Here is an 11,921-nt window from a genome sequence, read left to right as displayed (position 1 = left end):
GTATGTTAGCACAGATTTATTTATACTAAACAATTTACCTAATTGATTAAGAGCTTACTATTATCAAGTTTATTATATAAGCTTCCATTTTACATCGTTACTCTTATTAAGGCAAACTTTTGTCTTATGTTGAATTAACTTTGTTTCTCTGTTAAGATACCACATCTCTTCTTTTTAGCTTGGTATCATGAATAGAGAAAAACATTCATAGAAGGCAGAAACCCACAAACAGGCACACAGTGTATTCAGGAGACTGAGATACAATTTCAAACCAAATTAGCTATGAAAAAGGCACAAATTCTAAGACGTTAACTATTTCCAAAATTAAAAGCAATACCCACGTTGTTATGCGTTGCATCTAAAGCCCCCAGTACCAGACATTACAAGTACGGATCTCGCAGAAATTTGCAAGCTTCCCACTAAAGAGAAAACTTCCCGCCAAACTATCTTTAAGTCAGCAAAAAGTCACTTCATTTAACTGCTTCCATAAATGCCAATCCCTCCTCGGGGCTAGGGAGCCGTTCAGTAGAGAAGGACCACGGACGAGCAGCACCAGGACACTACGCGACACTGCAGGGCCCGCACCTCCCTGGCCGGCGGCCAGCACCCAGCGCCCCGGCGGGGCCGGCGAGCCCCGCGGCCACCTGCGCGGCCGGCAGCGTCCTCCTCCGGTCACCGCTAGCCCCGGGAGGCGGCTGTCCCCACACACCTCCCCACCTCAGCCGCGCTTTAGCCTTTCGGCGATGACCTGCCCCGCTCCGCAGCCAGCGCTAAGGCAATGTTAGACGCGCACGACCGACAGCAAGGCGGAGGAGAGTCCTCACAGCGAGCCCAGGCTCCCCTTTCTGGGCTAACGAGGCGGGGCAACAACGGATCCACATCCCGCACTCTCATCCTCTCGCTGCACACCCGGGTCGGCCTTCCCCCCGTGGCCGAGCCCCCGTCCGGGGAGGGCCGAAGGATACGAAGCACTCCCTCCACCTCCGCCCTGCCCCGCTCCCGGTGCTACCGCGAAAACAGCTCCGCGGGAGCTGCCCGCTCCCAAGTGCGCTGCACACCCGGTTGGGACGGGCCGCTGGCCTCAGGGCGGGACCCGGCCCAGGGTATTCGCAGTACGCCCCAACTCTCCTCACGGGCACCCCCGCGCCGCCGCTAGCGCCCCCCGGGGTGGGGAGACGCGCACCGGCGAGCTCCGATACCGGCTGGGGGGAGGCAGTACGACGCTCCCACAGCCCACCTAGCGCCCCACCGGACCCGCCCGCCCTCACCCGCGGCAGCCGAAGCCGGGAGCTGCAACACCCACCTCTCTCCGCCGGACTCCCAGGAAGCCCCTCACGGGTCAACGGTCGCCGCAACGGCCCGCGCGCTACAGGCCAGGCCGGCCCCGCACCCCCGCCAACCGCCGCACCCGCACAGTCGGCGTTTGAAAAGCGCAGCCCGGTAGATGTGGCTGCCCCGGCTGCGCCCGGCCGGCCCGCCCACTTCGGCCGCAGAGAGCCAATCCGCGCCCAGTGGAGCGAGCCGTCTGCCCGGCGATTGGTGAGGGCCACCTCCGGCCGGGGAGCGCCCCCGCCCGGCCGCCCTCGGCCTTCGAAGGCGGGCGGGGGCAAGACGGGGCCACGGCCGTCGGCGGCTGAGGCGGGCAGCAGCAGCAGCAGGTGCCGCCTGCCCGAGCTGCCGCCGCGCCCAGCGCCTTCGTGCCAGCTGAGGGGGAGCCGCCGGCGCGGCCGGGACGCGATCCTGCTCTGCATCCTCCTCCTCCTCCCGCGGAGCTGGGAGCCGCGGCCTCGCCCGGCCCAGCTGGGGCGGACCGGCCGCCTCCCCGGGGCGCTGGGCCGGCCGGCTGTTTAGGAGCCGGTGGGGCACCGGAGCGGGGCCGTGTGCCGCCGGATGAAGGTCTGCCCGCGCCGGGGGCAGCTGCGGGAGAGCTATTTTGTTTGGCCGCCTCACGGAGCCCAGGGAGCCGCCGGTTTGGGCGAGATGCACCGATAGCGTCTCCGAGTCAAAGGGCTGTATTTAATCTAAACGCTGTAACGAGGCTTACCAGCGCGCGCACTGCATCTAGCAGTACTGGAGCAAAGGGGAAAGGTCGAGGCGCTGGGGCAGCGCAAGGTGCGGCGATGCCGAGCTGGGCCGCCCTCCACGCACAGCCCTGGTGCCGGGCGGGCTGCCGGCAGGGGTGCGAAGGCTACGGCCTCCTCTTTCTGCTCCGGTCCGGCGTGGCTGCAGGCCTGACAGAGAAACCCACAACCGCGGTAACGAAACTGGTGTGCGCTTAGCAGCAGTGACTGCGCATGGTTGTGCTTTTTATGTTTATGACGCAGCCTGCAAAGTCCCAGGCGACCATAACACTGGCTAGGTCCAGTTAAAAACAGAAAGTGCTATACCAGTTCTCATGGACATTTGCATATGCATGTTCAAACGGGAACAAAATCTGCTTTTTATTACTTTTATACAAGGGCACATCTCACACAGAACCTGTTTGACAATCTTTTTCATGCATGTAAATGGCAACTGGGTTTTCAGAACCTCTTGCTTTAAGGAGGCCAGAAGAAAAAAAAAAAGTTAAAAGACTTTAATTTGTGGTTTCAAAGACTCTTTTAAGGATATAAAATAGCCTAAAGCATGCTTTAGAAATAAGTTGAAATTAGAAGGAGTTCTCAAATAGCTGCAATTTGTTTGTCAAATGGATTTCCTCTGTGAAGCAATCCAACCAGCTGCCCTAGAAATTTGCAAACATCTGTTTTATAATAGACTTGCCATAAAGGCAGTAATAGTAATGTAGCATAAGAGTTTAAGAGTTATAAATTCAATTTCAGCAGTGCATCATTAGAGATACTGGATTAATCTTGTTTATGCTATGGTGCTGCCAGTGAAATGGGTAATTGGTACAGGCATGGCAAAGTACCTAAGTCATGCTGTCACAGCAATGGTTACATTAAGATCAGTTAAAGTAGTATAAATGGAGATACACAGTTTGAGAAAACGGAAAGCATTCGTGAAGACTTCAGAGTATGCTGTACCATGCAGCTGGCATAAGATACACCTCCTAAGAACAAGAGCTGCTTTTCAAGTGTAACTCCTGCTTGCTTTACCTTCCATGTAGTTTTTTTAGTGTTTTGAGCTATGGATATTTTTGACAAAAAAAAAAGTCCAGAATCTTTACTCTCTCCCACAGAGTTCCACCAACTCTTCAGAGTTCCAGACTGCACCCTTTCTTCATTGTAACATGACTTCAAATGCATCTGCCAAATAAATGTACATGTAGAACAGATTGGTTTCGTTGAGAAGTTTTGTGCAGTATGAAAAGCAAGCAGCATTCTGAACATACCAATGATCCACAGGAGTAAAATTAAATGATGACTACAATTAAGATGTTTTAGGTTATTATAGCACGTGGTGCCAAGAGTAAATGACAGTGCTTATGTTTGTCTCCTTAGCTGTTTATGTGTCTTTACCGATCCTTTTCAAGGCCACGATTTGCTCTACTCTTCCTTTAAGTTCTGAAAACCAAGTAAGTACTAAAAGTGCTTCATGACATGCACATTACTGTAATCTTGGTTATCTGTTTATATAATGCCATAGGAACATGCATGGCACTTAGAGAAGGGTATAATTGGCAGGACTCCACCCTGAGGACTCTGGAATTTTACTTAGATACACCACCACAGAGAATGACAAACAACGGGTGGAGAAGGGGCAATGGTAGGCTGAAGGTCACAACAGTACAGGATCATGAACTATGCTTATTACTAATGCATACATCTGGTCATTAATTGCTATTTTTTAATTATCCCAAAGGTGTTAGCTTCGTAATTGCCATTCTTAGCAACTTTTTCTCTTGCTTTCCTTAATTACCTATCCATTACAAAGCTGGCTTTTTACAGTCGTTAGAGACTTTCAAGAAAAGTATTTCATCAGTTCTATTCTGATCAAGAACTTCTTGATCAGTTACCTGTTTGTCAAAGCTGTGATGTACAGCTCATGTTGATCAGAGCCACAGGTGTTTTAGGAAGCTAACCCTGTGGAAGCAGCTCGATTCCCTCAAGAAGTGCCCATTTCAACTCAGACCTGTCACGGGGTTGATGTAGTTTGGACTGAATAGACAGCAACCTACCCTTCTCAGCAGATTAACTATCACTAGTGTGGGGGACGAGTGTACAACATTAGGAGGCACACAGATGGAAGCTGAGAATGTCTGAGCCGCCTCCTCCAGCTTGTTTGTGGTAACTCCTCTGACAAGACATTGGCGAGGCAAGACCCTGATCAGTAGCACCAAAAAAGGCCTCAAAAAACATGAGGAAAAAGTAACTCTGCCAAGCTGTTAAGCCTCTTTGTGGCATTCACAGGGCAGTATGTACTTAAGTAACACAACAACACATGCAAAACGAAGCCTTACCTGACCATCTTCAGCATCCTGAAGTTCAAAAGTTATGGGGAAAGATCCACATCTTCTACATGATGCCTCTACTACTGCAGCCTTCAAGAGGCAAGAGCAGATCTGCCTGCAAAGTGGATGATCGTAGTTGTGCAGAGTACCCCCAGCTGTTGCTTGGCAGAAGAGCATGGAGAACATGCCAGAACACCACACAGAGTAGTAGGCTAGCTGAAAAATGTGCTGATTCAGTGCATCTCAGATCATAGCATAAAGCTGCCTGTCTTAGGGGGGACACTCGTGTACTTACTGACACTGAGCATTGTTTCTCTCACTCTGTGGGGATAAAATAAGCACCCCCACTCCCCTAAACCACCGCCTTATAGAGATTACCTATGCCCCAAACATCTACGAGAGCACTGTTAGCTGAAGCAACCTCTGTGATACCAAATGCCAACCTAAACCATGAAATACTCAATGCACAGAATGACATTTTGCTTCAGGCCCCACAGAATCAGCATGCCACCTCCTGCCATATCTGCAATAGTCATTTCTGGACATGACCTAATCATTGAATACAGATACCACCCTCATCCAAAAAGAATGGTCATATTTTTATTTAATACAGGTAATTAAAAAAAAAATCTGACTTTTTTTGCCCATTCCAAAATCTCTGCATGAATCCCTCCACCTCTGCACATAAGAAATAGCATCAAATGGCACTCCTTAATGCGCTGGGCAAAGTCTGTATTTCACCCAGTCACCACTTACCACAATTGCCTCCGTGTCACCCAGCACAAGCTTCATACAAACTCCAGTTTTTGTGCTGAGGGAAAAATGAGCAATTGCTAAATACATGGTGTCAGTTATCAGTGATTTGGATGAAAATGTAATACAAGTCTAACATCGAGAATGACAACAGAGAACAGAGTCTGAAAGGACTCAAGTCTCAAAGCATCTTCCCACTGCAGCTCCCCTTCAATGATTTAGGTTAGCTTGCATCGCATATCTGATAGCAGCAAGATAACACAAGATTACTTTCTAGAAAAAGTTTTAAAGTAATAGAAATATAACTTCAATATTGGATTCTACAAAGAGTTTATGTAATGCCCAGGAGAAGCGACAACTTGCCATTTAACCATTTTAGAGCAAAGGTCTCCTTGGACTGTGTCTTGGTGGGGAGAACCCTTGCCTAAGTGCTGAATAAACACCAGTATCTCTTACTGTAACTAGTATTATCTGTTACAAAAGTAGAAGGAAACCTTTGATGGGGGCCACTGATGATTATTAAGGACAGAAAAATGTATTTCCCCTGAAGATAAACATCCCTGTGAAAATACAGTGCTTTTCTGTGTTACAGCCACTGTTGTAAAGTATGTCGCTGCCAGTTTGCATGCTCCATTCAAAAGCAGAGACTCTTACACGAAGCCTGGGCCTCTCCATTGTGTTGACTGTAGTATTTGGTGCTTTGTTCATTTAATTTGTCATAATTTTTGTTTCATATGGAGTTCTAGTTCCAAAATTATGATTTGTAACATGCCAGACTCCACAGATCACCAGAAGTCACTTAGAAAAGGTGATGTAAGAAAGAGTATCTTGTGGTTTCTCTAAAGCTTTTAAAATGCTGCAAAGGACATAGAATGATGTCAAGACAAAAGGTACTAATTTAAAAAATGACGTTACAATATATTCAGAGGCACAATAAAAGAGTTGATTTCCAAGGTGGATTTTGTAAGAAGATTTATTTTGATTAAGTGATTTCATGATGAAATATGGTCTTAAACAAAATAGAGATCAGTATGAAAATAAAATTATACACAGAAAAATCTTTTCCCAAAATGTTTTTGAGTAACAGGAAATACAACACAACAGTCCTGTATTCAACTGAGTAGATAATTATGTAAATCTGTGAGCAGTCAAACACTGTAATACATTCCTTGAAGCCAGGCACAGTTGAAATACATAGTGTGCCCCTGTAACACGCTCAACACATTTTGTATCTGCTCTCTCTGCCTCAAAGAAAAAAAAGCAAGCGAAATGTAATGCAATGTAAATGGAAAAAAGGACATACAACATCTTAATGCTTGAAGCATGTATTCCCCGTTTAGTGCTTTGTGAAAGACGTATACCAAATTCAGATGGAACTTAAAATTGGCTTGTAGAAAGATAGAAAAAATTGGTATTGTATTTGATATACAGTCTTGTGAACACTTAACTGAAAACTATGGAAAGGATTAAAAAATACACCACGTGTTCTACTTAAAGCTTAGAAATAAATATGCACTCTGTATTCTCAGTGCCCGAAATTCTTTAAAAACAAAGAACTTGGTATAAAATTATATCAAGTAATTGTCAAAAATGAGGGAGATGCATCTATATACCTGCTAGATTTTGGATGCCTGCATCCCCACTACAAAAACTTGTAAAACTATATGCGCTTTCAAACATGCTGAATAACCCAAACTGTAGCCTAGCAAGGACAAAAATATCGACTGACTTGGGGGTACCAGTATTCCACACCACATCCCTCATTACCTTCTCTTTCTCTAAAGTTTTCTCCTTCCATACTGTACCAGCCCTTGCAAGTACAAATGTTCAGTCATTTATACAAAAAGCAGCCTTGCTGATCAGGATTCACGGATGCCCTCAAGGCTATGTCATTCCAAGGAAAAACAGAGTACAAAGAAAAAGCATCTTCCTAAGATGATTTATGTACTTAATATTATTATAATTCTTCATCCTCCCTGCAATGCTGATAATAAACAGCAGCCTCCTGAGAGTTGCAGACTCATTGCAGAAAAGTGTCCTGCTATGTGGAACTATTGAACCATTACGGTCCAATGTACTAGTTGTATTCTTGTTTAGGACTTAAAGTTTGTATAAAACTCTTATCACCTCAGTTACCATGTTGAAGAAGAAAACTTGAAGGAATTCTTCTTTTGACTCTTATACTGCCATCCAATAGTCTTGGCTTTTAGGTAAAGAACCAGGTCAGCTTTTAGGTAGAGAACCAGAGCCTGAAATCTTCCTACTCTCTTACACAGTATTTTTTCTGATAATGTCATCACAATGTGAATGTAGTCAAGACTCACATCAGCTTGGCCAGAGCTTAACTAGATCATTGAGGATATTTTAATTACCTTAAATAAGCTTAGAAATGTCATCTCAATCCCTCTCTTTGTGGAAATTCATGGTTCTTACACAACTGTAACACAAAGCCCAACAATAAAAAAAAAAAAATTAAAACCCCCTACATTTTCACACATTTAAATGTTAGGGACTCGGCCCATCACATTTAAAATGAAAGTCACCTTTGGTAGTGATGACTTAACTTCTTATTAGGTGCTATTTATCCCGTTAATGCAGCTAGTAATAAACACAATAATTATTTGTACGAACAATAAGAGTAAAGAGGACTTCCAGACACTACCCTTATTTTATTTAGAAGCCTTAATTTTCCTGAAAGTAGTCCAAAAAAACCCAAAAAACAACCCCCAAACCAATAAAACAAAAAAAACCAACATAGAAGTAATTTTTCTGATTGTGTACTTTAGATTTTTGAAACCTAATAAGGTAAAATATGTCTTGCAGTTGCAGTAACACAAATGTATTTCAGGATGAGTAGTCATTTTTACCGGGTACATTATCATAGCCTAATTTTCAAGCAAAAAGCATCCCCTTTCATGTACCCGGTGGTCAGCACAGCTCACTCCTGCTCCCTATTCGCAAAGCGTAGTCCTTTTTCGGTCCCTACTCTTTCAGTCTTGTCTTCACTCTAGCACTGTTCTCTGTTGTTGCATTTTGTGTGCTCTATCCGCTGTGTGAAACTGCCATATCTTATCATTACAGCACCTACAATTACATTCCTTCCTTAGCATTACTTACGAGGCTTCAGAGATTTATTTGCTTATTCATACAGTCATCTGTTTTAAAATTACTCAGCTCCAATGTCTGACGGCATTCAGCATGGCAATCAAATACTATGCCTCAGCAAAATCTTTTATTGACCTGATTTATACTGCTAGATAAGTATTTCTAAGTATAAAAAGTGTAATTTAATTTAAAATGAGATGCTGAATAGTCAACAGAGTATGTCAGGAGCTGCTTGTATTGCAATTAGCAGACAATGCAGATGTGAACGATCTTTTGGAAGAAAGCAGTTCAAGGGCTGTATGACAAAGGCTCCATCTGTGGAAGGCACAGTCCTCACTGAGGTAATACATCACCTGATGCTGTGATTTCTGGATCAGCACTCACCTGCCTACTGCAAGAGCTACTCACACTTCCAGCCAACAGCTGGAAGCAGCCCATGGGGGCTCAGGAATTCTGGCGATAGAAAACATTGCAAGAAAAATCCCCTGCTGCGTTCTTAACTTTGCAAAACCAAAATCAAAGGCTATTTTACCCTTAGATACCTAATCAGCTGATTTCCAAAAAACTTTTATCACTGTTTTTCTTAAACCACTCACAATCTAGATGTCAGAGTAACGGGGATCCTATCGGCTCTCTGGACTGAAGGGAGCTTCTTTTGTTGCAAAGGAAACTGGTTTAATTCTTGATGAAAAAAATAAACAAACACACAATCTTACTCTGATATGACAGCTACAGTCAGTGTAGGTGGTCACCAATTGTTCTCTGGGTGAATGCAGGATCATGTGCCATTAAAAGGGAGAGGACAGACAGCCTTTGGAAGGCAGCCCAGAATAAGGGAGACCAGAGTCCTGTGGCGTTTTGTACGTCTATACATTTAGAAGCTGATTATATTGATGTCAGCACAAAACTATGTTAAATTAGTGGAACAATATACCTCCTGAGTGCTCAGCAAAAGCCCTCTAAGTAGACAAGGCTTTTTCTAGTAGGGGCTGAGTGAGAAGTTTTTCTGAAAGTTCTAAAAAAATAACTGAAATACAATTTTCATTATTCAGAAGTTTTTTATAGGGAGGAAGGATTGAAAGACGCATAGCTCAGCTCCCTTTCAGATTCACCATAACTTTTAGACATCTGTCAGAATACATCTGTAGTAAAATTATTTTTATTATTATTCTGCAATGTAATCTGACTGCATTTGGTACATAAAGGAAACAAGTTCAAAATTCCAATTATTGATTTAGAAGGGGACTAATCAATGAGTGTAGTAATTATTTCATATAGTCCTCAGGAGATATTTTAATTGCATTTTAAATACACACAGATGCTACAATGGATTGTAACCATTCCAGAGGAGTCCTTGACTGTCATCCTTTTACCTACAGTCTGGAGGAGCCTTTCTAAGCAGTGACCAGAAGGTCGTTATAATATGTCCCTGGTATTAAATAGAACTCTCAATCATGAGTTTACCTTAAAATACCTATGGCATAATATGGCTCTGAGCAAAGCCTATGAAGTAGAGCCCTAAATGAAGTTTCAACCTGAACAATACCTTTCTGTACAGTAAAATTATTTTAGAAAATACTAGAAATGTGTGAATAAAAAATCTTTTCACAGCAATCAACATTTGAAATAGCAGTAGTAGTCTAGGGCTTGAAACTAGTCAGTCCGAAATAGAACAGAAGTGCTATGAAGCTCATGGTCTATTTCGAAGTGATGCAAAACATAAACCAACACACACTGTGAAAACTGTGTTTATATGGTCTGCTTTATAATTTTTCATACTGCTAACAAAAATAAGCTATAAAAGGCTTTACAATAAAGTTCTTTTCCCCTACTATTTACCTAATATATATTTATTTTTCCAGCAAACAAGCAATTTCAGATTCAACCTCATAAGGTCTTTTTAACTGTAAAATATGTAGGTAAAAAGTTAGAGTAGTCCAACAGCAGCCACTACGGTTGCGGTAATAAAATTGTAAAGGGTTTTTTACTTGCAATTGGTGAGCTAGTCAACCCATAAACTTCTGCAGTTCTGTTTCGTACCACATAATTGAGCCAAAATGCAAGCAGTTTAAGAAGCCAGATTTGAGTCATTATTCTGAAATTTTGCTTGGAGTTCAATCTGCTTGCCCAGGGAGGAAAGGATGAGAAGGGAAAACAGCAGTGATGCTTGTGTATTTATACTGTAGAGTTAACATTAAAGCTAAGTCTGTAATCTTACCAGTGGAGACCAAACTTTTGCTCAATTCCCATTAGTGCTAAGAGGAATCAATCACCCCTCCATGTAAAAACAGTGGCAAGAAAAACATAACTACTAGTATAATTTAATACAAACAAGTTTCATTTGCTGAAAAGAATTAACTTGCTTTATGGTACAGGAAACGAACTTACACTGGCTATTCAAACGCAGCTGCCACAGATTCCCCTTTTGTGAACAGGAATTCCCTCAGCCCAGAGACTGTGCTTGCAAGTATCTCCATAAACCTCTGCAGCTACCACTGCAGAAATTCAGTAAACATCTGCAATGAATACTGCTGAGATTGTTTTAGCAACCGGATGATACCATTACAAATGCTTCAGAAGGAAGCTTCTTCTAACATTTAAAAGGATTAAAAATACGTAAGAAACCACAAAACTCTTTTCTCTCCTATAATTTTAAACTGAGCAAACTACCAGTCCAGTGCTCTGCCAGTTTAACCCATGCCAGAAACTTTGTATGATGTCCTGCCAGCAGGCTGCTGCCTGGATTTTCATTTTCCCTGAAGATCACATATATTCACCATACCCTGTATGACCCGAGGTTAACCGCTTCAATGTGGAGTTTATGTGGTGCCCAGCAGGCCTGTGTACGCAGATGGATTTCACTCTAGATACTCTCCGTATTAACACTACAAGGAGTATGAAAATCATATTTCAAAGCAAAAAAAAAAAGGCAATTATTTGATGAAGACTAAGGAAAAACAACAGGTGGGGCATGGGGGAAAAGGTTTGCTTCTGGTCAGTGGGACTGAGTGTTAAATTGGATTTTATTTTGGATTGAAAGAAAGCTCTCCCACATTACCCTACAAGGTGCTACTGACGGTGTGACAGAGGTAGCAGATGGCTGCCTCCTGCCTGCTGTGGGCGAAAACACTGCTACCCTAACTGCTGCTGGCTTGCAGGTTCCAAACAGGTAACCGCTTGCCTCAGTAGGTGCCACATTGCGTAATTTCATTGATTACAAGCTTTTCCAGTGTATTTAGGAGTGTTACAGTTAAATTGACTGCTAGCTGCACCAGGTGAGGAAAGTGCACCCACTGTCTGGGATGCTGGCACCTGGGAAGAGGTGGGCCTGGCCCTGGGGCATGGAGGACAAAGACCACTCGCAGCCACTGTGCTGCCAGCCCGGCCAGGTGGGCTGCAAGGACCTGCTAGCTGCCTTTTGGCTAGCAATGTGTGGCTCTACTTCCCGGCAGAGCAGGAAGCATGGGCACCTCACTTTAACTCTTGTGGAGACCTCCCCAGCCAGACACTGTCTGATGGAGATGCTGCAGGTTAAGTTAGCACAAGCTGTCATCACACTGCAGCTAAAGGGAATCTTTTATAGTTCAGGTTGACTGGCTTTTTTTCCTCCCTAAATGCAAAGCTCCTTAGCACTGTCTGGAAAAGCTGTGAGACAGATACAGTGCTTTCAGAA

Source organism: Leptosomus discolor, chromosome 5, assembly GCF_034619465.1.
Source record: "Leptosomus discolor isolate bLepDis1 chromosome 5, bLepDis1.hap2, whole genome shotgun sequence".
Taxonomy (NCBI): domain Eukaryota; kingdom Metazoa; phylum Chordata; class Aves; order Leptosomiformes; family Leptosomidae; genus Leptosomus; species Leptosomus discolor.
The sequence above is the reverse complement of the archived record's forward strand: the minus strand, read 5'-3'. Positions refer to the sequence as shown.